Source organism: Chinchilla lanigera, unplaced genomic scaffold (genome assembly GCF_000276665.1).
Source record: "Chinchilla lanigera isolate Chin_1 unplaced genomic scaffold, ChiLan1.0 scaffold00008, whole genome shotgun sequence".
NCBI classification, from domain to species: Eukaryota; Metazoa; Chordata; class Mammalia; order Rodentia; family Chinchillidae; genus Chinchilla; species Chinchilla lanigera.
The window spans coordinates 1,527,184-1,536,615 of record NW_004955409.1 but is presented as its reverse complement, the minus strand read 5'-3'; the positions used below and the strand labels follow the sequence as shown (position 1 = coordinate 1,536,615).

Here is a 9,432-nt window from a genome sequence, read left to right as displayed (position 1 = left end):
TCTCTCTCTCTCTCTCTCTCTCTCTCTCTCTCACACACACACACACACACACACATTGTTAAAATGGGATACGTAGCATTGGTTTTTCTAGGTCTATTTGCAAAAATAACCAGCCCTCTGTAAGTCCTAAGATTCCATGGATTTATGCACCCTGGATCCATTTTAAAGCACAAACTAGCAATGACTGCATGTTACTATACAACCCCAAGCCGCTTCTCCAAAAGAGAAAGCCGGAGTATTTATTATGGGGGAGTTCAACAACTAAGCAGGTGGGCACTGGGTACTGTTAGAGGGAGACCTGCAATGGAGTTTTGACTGAAAGCAACTTGCTGACCGCCAGCTGCAGTCTCATTTCTACATGAAACAGCAGCGTGCACACACAAGCACAGACCTGCACACATCTCTGCACAAGAGTGCAGAAAGCACACACAGTCAGCTTGCTGAGGCCCAGGATGAGCCAGGGCTGTGGTGTGAGGGGTTCCCCCACCCATGAACACCAGGGTCTTCTCCGTATTGTCAAATATGCCTTCCTAAAATTCAGCCTGGCCCCTCTGTGCGTCATGAAAACCAATAATGCTAGATTGTATTTTGCAAAGTCTTTAAATTACAACACAAACCACACCTGAAAAGTCAAGTTCCTGTATGTGTTACTGACATGATATCCAGGAAAAGAAAATGCTTCTCTATTCCCCCTCAAACACATCAAGGCATTAACTGACTTGGTACACAGAGCCACATAAAAATTTCATGGAAAGCACAACTTAGATGCTATTTTACCTCCCCAACCTTCTTGCCTCCAAAGGCCGCTTACCACTGGGATTCACCTTATTCTGGGAACTGTGCTATCTCCCTTAAAATGCACATTTCCATTAGCTGATGGAGAGTCCGGGTCCGCTTCCTCCGTCTCCACCCCTCCTAAGATTCACCGTCTCCCTAGCAAGACAGGCTCCTGTGAGCAGCCTCCTCCCTGGCTCTCCTGTCCGGCTGCTAGCTCAGAGAACGCCAGTCAGAGAGACGGGGAAAGAATTCCTGACAAGGGCAATGACCCACCGACACCCCTCTTACACACAATTCTCACTTTGGAATTATTTGATCTGAAAACACAGAAATGCTACAGATATTGACTTTAGAATTTCCTGGTTATGAAGATTGATGATACAGGGCATAATGAGTGCCTGAGCTCCACCTGAGTAGCAAATTAGCTAATTAATTAATTAATCAATTAATTAACATAATAATGACAACTAAATGTATATTGAGTAGAAGGTTTTTAGTAAGCAGGTCCAACCATCCCTCACAGGACACACCCAGGTTAGAAGGATGTTTCTCTGAAATACCTTCCTCTCCTCATCCTTGAAAAGATGGCGAAGCTTGGTTCTTGCCGACAAAGCTAATGTCTCTGGTTCCGAAGCCCAAGGTCTACAGTACATCAGTGAATGGGAGCTATTCTGGACATGTCCGGGGGTGACCCAGTGCAGCTGGCCTGCCTGCTAACAGCTGCTGGAGCAGACGTTGAATCAGGCTGGGTCTTTACTAGCTCTGCACACATCTAGATCTCATCTCCGAGTAATACTAGATAGTTTGCTTAAATTAGAAGTAGCCATATGTATGCTTGTGTGGAAAGAGATAATGACACCCTTTCTACCCTTTTTCCATTATCTAATATAAAATGTGTAAGTTTAATTGAAAAGATTATGTCTATGGAGAATCAAGATAGCATACCATTTCATTTTCCACATACAAACTAAATGTAAGAAAGACTATTTTATCCACGAAAAATTTATATAGCAGCAAGCTTTATACACTACTAGGACCCTTGGTTGTAAAATCAAAATCAAATTTCAATTTTGTGTTTAATTGTAAATACCCACCTAAAGATGTTTTCTCTCCTCTTTCTTATCTCGTGTGTGTGTGTGTGTGTGTGTGTGTGTGTGTGTGTGTAGTACTGGGGACTGAACTCAGGGCCTTCACACTGAGCTACACCCTCAGCCCTTTTTCACTTTTCATTTTGAGATAAGAGTCTTGCTAAGTCACTAAATTGTGGGGCTTGGGCTTGAACTCGCAAGTCTCCCAGACTGCTAGGATCACAGAGGTGAGCCATTACTCCTAGCTAACAGTGTTTTCCATATAGTTATTTAAAAATAAATGTCTACCCTGATTTGAGGAAAACAGGATATTGCTGGTCATGAAAATGAAGTGATCCTTGGAGCAAGCTCCAGTATTTGAGGAAGCTGATAACACTTATATGCTTAGTGATTTTTATCTGTTTCACACATGTGGTTATTTTAAAGCCCACACAAACAATCAGAAAACACAAACTGCATCTCTCCTACACAACTGTAAATGTGAAGATTCACATTACATGTCCACACTTGTGATTAGAAGTGTCTTTATCTTTTCTTGGTGCTGTATAGTTTACCTTAAGACATTTTTATAGGAGAAAATCTAGCTCCTCCCAGGAACTCATTTATATTTCTCCATGGGGATTTTATCTTCATTGACAGGATCCAGTAACTATTTTTTAACAGGAATTTTTGAGTTGATTAACCAAAGGTCAGAGATCTATAAAGGGCTCTGCTCATCGCCCAATGCACACTGGCACTGGGGACAAATGACTCCTCTCCCAGGAAGCTGCAGCGGGGGGACACACCAGTTAGAACAGGGCGCCCACAAAGGGCTACAAACCCCGGATGGCACAGTGGGACAGGAGCGAACGCACAGCCCCATGCGTGTACCTCAGACCTGGGGTGCCAAGGAAGGTGCAGCCCTGGCAAGCACGTCTTGGAGCCCAAGGGGACAGGAGGACACGCCCTTGCTGCGGCCAAGGGGAAGGTGATGTGCTGACAGGGCACAGGGAAGACAGAAGAGAGGCTCTCTCCCTCTCTCTCTCCCTCTCTCTCTCCCACACTCACACTCACACACACACACACACACACACACACACACACACACACAGGGCCTGAGCGCCCAGGTCACAGCAGAGGTCAAATCTCCCAGCTAACAGCACAGCACCCTCAGGCACTGTGCACCCGGGAGCAGTGGGTGCCCGGATCAGGCTGCATGCCAGGCAGTGTTCCACCCCTGTTCCCGTGGAAGGCGAAACCCCGCGGTGCGGGAAACCCCCTGGCTGGGAGTAAATGACTGTACGGGACACTTTCTGTTTCCTTCAGAGTGACCCGCCTGTGTTCTCTCGCTATCCTAAGCAATTATAGCAGCGCTGCTCCTGGCACCTATCTGACTCTGAATCAGACCTCCTGCTCCCGACGCCTGGAGAGCACCTCAGGGTCAAGCGCTTCCCTGACCTTGGTCGCCTAAGTCTCCTGGACCCTTGTGATTTGAAGCAATCTCAGCCAAACAGATGGCCACTTCCTGTGACCTATAAAGCTCAGAATATAAAGATAAGTGGAATTGCGTTTCAGGCCTCAAACTGGTTTATGAGTGTAAAATATTATTCCTATGCCCTTAAAAACTCTCCAGTTGGGAAGGGCATCATCTGCTGCTACCTGACAAACAAGACTGCCTGCTTCTTTTGTTACGTGTGAGTTCTGGGTTAATTCTGAGGAACAGTGTTATGGTTTATGTCTGTGTGTCCCCTCCAAAGCCTCATGCGACCACGACCACGGGGCAGGTTTTTAGAGTTGAATAATTATGGGTGTGAGAGCTACACCCGCCCTGGGGTGGATAGTTTGCATATGTAAGGGAGAGGAAGAAGCTGCTTGGGGACATTTCCTCCCCCATTCCACCCTGGTGTATGTGTCCTGGTAGTTGCTTAGCTGTGGCTGCCGCCCTGAGATGCAGGCCCCTGCCACGTGCCACTCTGCCTTGTAATCTGCCAAGCATGGACTGAAACTTCCACGAACTGTAAGCGAAATAAACCTTTCCTTCCTGCATTTTGGGCGTCAGGTATTTTGTCCCAGCAGCGAGAAAAAAGTAACCAAGACAAACAGCAGCGTTTGTAAAGAGGGTCTAAGACTTACTGGCCGCACTTATGACCACAGCCTATGTCCCAACGCAGGGCGCTGGGAACCGCAGGGATTTAAAATACAGAGCTGCCTGGCTGTGCACATCGGTTTTTACTATGATGCACTAGAAGGTCATGCCCCACACAGACGAGGACTGTGTATGTTCAGTGAAGTAAAAAGCATGGTTTTGATTGGCTTGAGGTGTAATTTTTTCCCTTGTACTATATCGTCTACGTGCTGGAAGGAGGTCTTAGAATTCTGGAATATCTAGAAGTGAAAGAAAACTTATTAAGTATCAGCTTTATTTTTTATCTACTCATGTTACTATATCATCATTACTTGAAGACAGTGAAATTGCTAATTCAACCCTAAGCAGGAGATAACACATTTTTCTTAAGTTGAAGGCTGAATCTTTTTGAGATAAAGTGACAATGCTATTTATTGCTCAAACTAGGCTGTTTTTTGAATGAAATACCGTGCTATTAATAACTACACTGGAATAGTAGAGTGAGCCTAGATTGTGCCCACGAACCTGGGTGTGTGGTCACCCTATCTTAAACAATGAGCTTGCTTACTGAAAACACCAATGTTTCTGCACCACCCTTAAACTGTGACCACTCTTCTGGAAATTACAACTTACAAGTCTATTTTTAGTGACTGAAAAAGAATTATTTTTAAACTTTCAGGTTCAATTTGATTAGTCTCAATTCCAAAAACTTCTAATTTTAGTAAATGAAAAAAAAAAGCCCCATAATAAGAATTTTACTAAATAAGTAAAAACTTTCTTTTCTGTATTTTGTGCTTATAAAATCCATGCAAGTAGTATGCTGTTACAGTATGTACCCTGCTCCTGGAAAGGAATCAAAAGCAAGTGCCAGCTTTCACATCTCAAGGCCTTAGAAATGATTCAGAAAAGCAAATGTACAAAATCTTCCCAGGCAACAACAAACGCAGGTGACAGAGATATATTTCAAGGAAAGACTCAGAGAATTGAGAACAACAAGAACAACAAAGGCTAAGTGAGGTATGGCCATGTCAGAATTACAGAAAGTAATGCTCATTGCCTCCCATCTAGAAATAACTAAAAGTCTATTCTGATAAACTTATCTAACATTCCCCTGAAGCCAAAACAATCCTTGAAGCTGTAGGGCGTCCCTGTCTCAGAGACCACACAGAAAGGATTATTCTATCTCAGAGCAAAGCTCTAGTAAGGTTCCGACTAGCATGCCTGGAAAATCTGGCCGCATATTGGGAACAAAATGTGAGGGATCAGTCTGACTTCTGCGCACAAAGGGAGTAAGACAGAATAGACTAGCCTGGAAAATCAAAAGGCTGTTATCAATGACTATAACAGCACAACAGTGTCCAATATAAAATACTGACTCAAAAGCCAAATTCAGGAGAGTAGAGGTTAAAGATATTTACATCAATTTATAAATTTTAAAAGCTAGAAAGACAATGGGTATTTGAAAGAGCTTCTTCAAGATACTTTTGCTAGGTTTTCTTTTTCTTGACTGAACAGTACAAATACTGTTTAGCTAGGGTTAAAAATAAAAGATAAAAGAAAATCATTCATAATCACAAGGAGATGCGCAACTTTTTCAAGCAGAAGGCTGGAGAGAAACCATGCTTCACCACATGGCTTCACGGAACTTTACGGACGGACAGACCCCGCACCGGCAGGATGCGGAGCCGCTGGGGTGCTGGCGAGGCTTACTGTGCTCCACCCTGCCCGGCACGCGGCCTCTGCCCCCGGCCTGTTCTTTGTGCGGGGGACAAAGACGAGACCTCTTCCGACCCCAGGCTGATGCGTGCACAGAACAAGAAATCAACGTGGGCTCTTTTAGCTAATGAGATTTGTGGCATTATCCAACCAATATCAACAGATGGGTGAACAGACAGAAGACAGCCGAAGAGACGTAGGGACTCGTTCAGTGTCACACAGCCATTTGCTTCATCAAGCAACTGCTGAAGAGCCAAAGTTAAAATCAGAATGCAAATTGAACCCCTCCGTGCCACAGTCCAGTGCTCTTTCCATGACGGGAAACGTGATGTCTTGTGCTTATGCTTTTTATGTTCCTCCTGAAAACGATGAGAAGGCCAAGAAAACCGGCCCTACCAATTCTGATAGGCGGTCACAGCTGTTGGAATGCATGCCTCATAATGCAACTTGGGTCTACTTTGCATCCTATGAAGAGTTCAGTGATTGTAACTGAAAAAAATTCAATATTAAACTGAAAAGCAATTTCATTAAAAAGCCAAATCATACATGGCAAGAAAGACGTCTGCGCCACACGCATCCATTAAACAGCAACTGTTTCCTTACATTTCTTATTGCTTCTTTCTCGGTATTTAATTGTCAATTAAGATAACAGGTATGTGCTGCTAAACTACTCTGAACTCAGCCCCTGGAGATGCAGACTAATTAAAGGAGATGTGCCGCAGAAGTGCTGACCTGACTTCCTCCCAACGCCCAGCTCCCGGCTGTGACACTGGAGTCACTGGTGTGGCGCTGATGCTTTCTAAACATCACATTAATAAGCTTAGAATTGGCCCACAGGTCAGGAAAGGTACAGGCCTGAAGGAGAAACAACCTGTTCAGAACTGATTAAATAAACCAAGGGGCATAATTTTACAAAGCGTTTCTCTTTTGAATGCTTCTGATGTGTATTTGTGTAAAGAATTTCCAGTCACTGTGCTCCTTCTGTGATGTTGCTGAATGACCCCCAGACATTTCAGTCAACTCAACACTCGTCTGAAGTTGAAATCAATGCCCAGAGATATGCTTGCCTAAAAAGTGGGTAATTTAAACAGGTTTATGAAATGATGGAGGACAGGGATTCTTTAAAAAAAAACACCACACCCCATTAACTTCTCAAATAGCTAGCAATGGATTGACAGGTGCAGTTTAAAAATAGACTACCTAAAGAAGCTGAGGAGATAAGACCAAAACTCAGAAAGACAAATGAGATCTTGCAAACTAGGGCTCTCAAACTCCATACAAACAACTATAGTTTTACACAAAGAAGGAGGACGACAAAAAGGCTGCTAGTGCCAGCAAGAGAGCATGGTTCTTCCTCTCCCTGCCGCCATGGTGAGGGCACCCATCCCCCACCTCCTCTTATTAGAAATGAAAAACTTTCAGAACTCAGGAATGCTTGTTCTTTGCATGTTGTCTATGGCTGGTTTTGGGTGATAAAGCAGAACTGAGCAGTTATGACAGTTGTGACCCACAGCTGTATTTACAGTTACAGAAAATGTTTGCCAGTCACCAACTCAACACAAAATTTAACTGTGTATACAAAACCATTTTTTAAACAAAAGTACAATATTCAGAATGCAAATTGAGGCAAGAAGTTCTGCGATTTAGGTAAGTTATTGTCACGATTTGGATCAAAGATGTCCCTGGACAGGCCCAAGTGTTCAGAGGTGGGATTTCTGGAAGGTGACAGGACCAGGAGGGCGTGACCCAGGTCAGCTCCTGGGTGGATTGATCCACTGGGGCGTTAATAGCTGATGGGCCCTTGGGAGGTGGGGCCTCTGGAGCAGGTGGTTACAGGGGGTAGAACCTGGAGGGTATACTTTGTCCCTGGCTCTGTCCTTCTTCCTCTGCTTCCTGTCTACCATGAGATAAGCAGCTCTCTCCACCACCCCCTTCTACTACGATGTTTTCCACTATGAGCCTAGAAGTACTGGAGCTGTGTGAACCTGGAGTAACCCTCTGACATCATGAGCCAAAATAAATCCTTCCTCCTTTACACTGCTACTCTCAGGCACTTTGTCACAGCCACAGGAAATCGTCTAGCGAGTCCTGTTTTGACAAAACTGTCTCTTACAGGGCATTGGCTGTGTATCACTCATGGAACTCCCCACTACACATTATTCTCAGTTGTTCACATAGAAGAACTTCACAGGAAAAAAGTATAAGCTAATTAGCCAATTAAAAATGAATGGCATAGACACTGCTCCAAAGAAGATAGAAAAAGGGCCGATAGGTTGTGAAAAACTGCTCATGAATCATGAAATGCAAACCTAACCTACAGTGAGATTTTACATCACACTTGTCAAGATGCTCTTGTAAAATATAATCAGCATCAAAGCAAAAATGAGTATCGGTGAGAATGTGGAGAAACTGAAGTCCTGCACACAGTTAGTGGGGAGGAAAACCACGGTAGCTGATATGGACACGGTATGGAGGCTCCAAAAACTCAGAAATACAACTATGAAACGGCACAGAAACTCCACTGTCACTCCTGAGTATTCGGCTGAAAGACGGACCTCAGGATTTTCAGGACACACATTTGTCTTCCTAGGTTCCTTGTGGCACCATCCACAGTAACTAAGATTTGGAAGTAAATTAAATGTCCACCATGAATGGACAGAGAAAATGTGCTACCCACAATTCAGCCTTACAGAAGAAGGAAATTCTCCAAGATGTGACAGAATGGACGAACACCGAAAGCATTTCGCTGACAAAAAGTAGCAAGTCATAGAAAGACAAATACTCATAGGAGTGGCAAAGACAAATATTCCAAATCCTCCCACTTACACACGACATCAAAAACGCCCACATTCACAGAACAAAGGGTGGAAAGGCGCTTACCAGGGGCAGGGGGGAGGAGAAGTGGTGAGGGATTCACCAGGCAGAATAAAGGTTTCAGCAAACTGAACAAGCCCCAGTGTTCTGATGTACACCGCTGTGCCTGGAGTCCACAGTAGTTAGTGATGTAGTGGTGAATAAGACAAGCCCAGATGCAAACACTTCTTAGTTTTCTGCAGAGTACAAGACAGTTATTTACTCCTCACTAGAAATTCTATTTCCGGTCGTCAGCACCGCATCAGTCCCCTGTGCACCTGGGCCTGGGCTTTCTTGCCCGCTGTCCCCACACTGGGGTCCAGACCCAGCAGGACCGCCTGCACTCTGCGGATGGAGCTGGCCTCGCCATCTGCGAAGTCTCTTCCAGTGGCACTCTGGGATGCAGGTTTACGAGTGTCTTAAGTTACTTTCTCATTGCTGGGGCAAAATGCCCAACACCCACAAGTTAAAGGCTTATTTGGGTCACAGTTTGTGGAGCTTTCAGTCCACAGTTGGCTGGCTCCAAGGCAGGGCAGCACGGCAGAGAGGAAACAGTCCGTGGCAGGACAGGCAGGAGGCAGCGACCCTGCCTTTCCCTTTTTCTTCCATCCAGGCTATACACCTACTGGACAGTGCCACGCACACCACTCACACACCCAAAACCATCCTGAAGATGGTTTTACTTACCCAGAACCACACTAATGCACTCAGAGGACTGATGCAGTTACCACACACCTAGGACCGCACCACCTCCCAAAAGCCCCACCTAGGAGCACACGAAGGCTTGGGGGGCATTTTAGATATAAAGCACAAGAACAAGTCAGGGATATCAGACTGTGGCTATTCCAACTGGATATTACAGAGCTCAATATCAACTGACAATTTCCCTCTCTT

The 9,432-nt window shown here is 44.8% G+C and overlaps 1 protein-coding gene across 4 annotated transcripts in view; it reads right to left on the bottom strand.

Annotated features, from left to right (window-relative positions):
• The window catches only part of Wdr72 (WD repeat domain 72), a 180,471-nt gene that overhangs the window by 95,361 nt on the left and 75,678 nt on the right, over window positions 1-9,432 (bottom strand). The window lies entirely within an intron of this gene.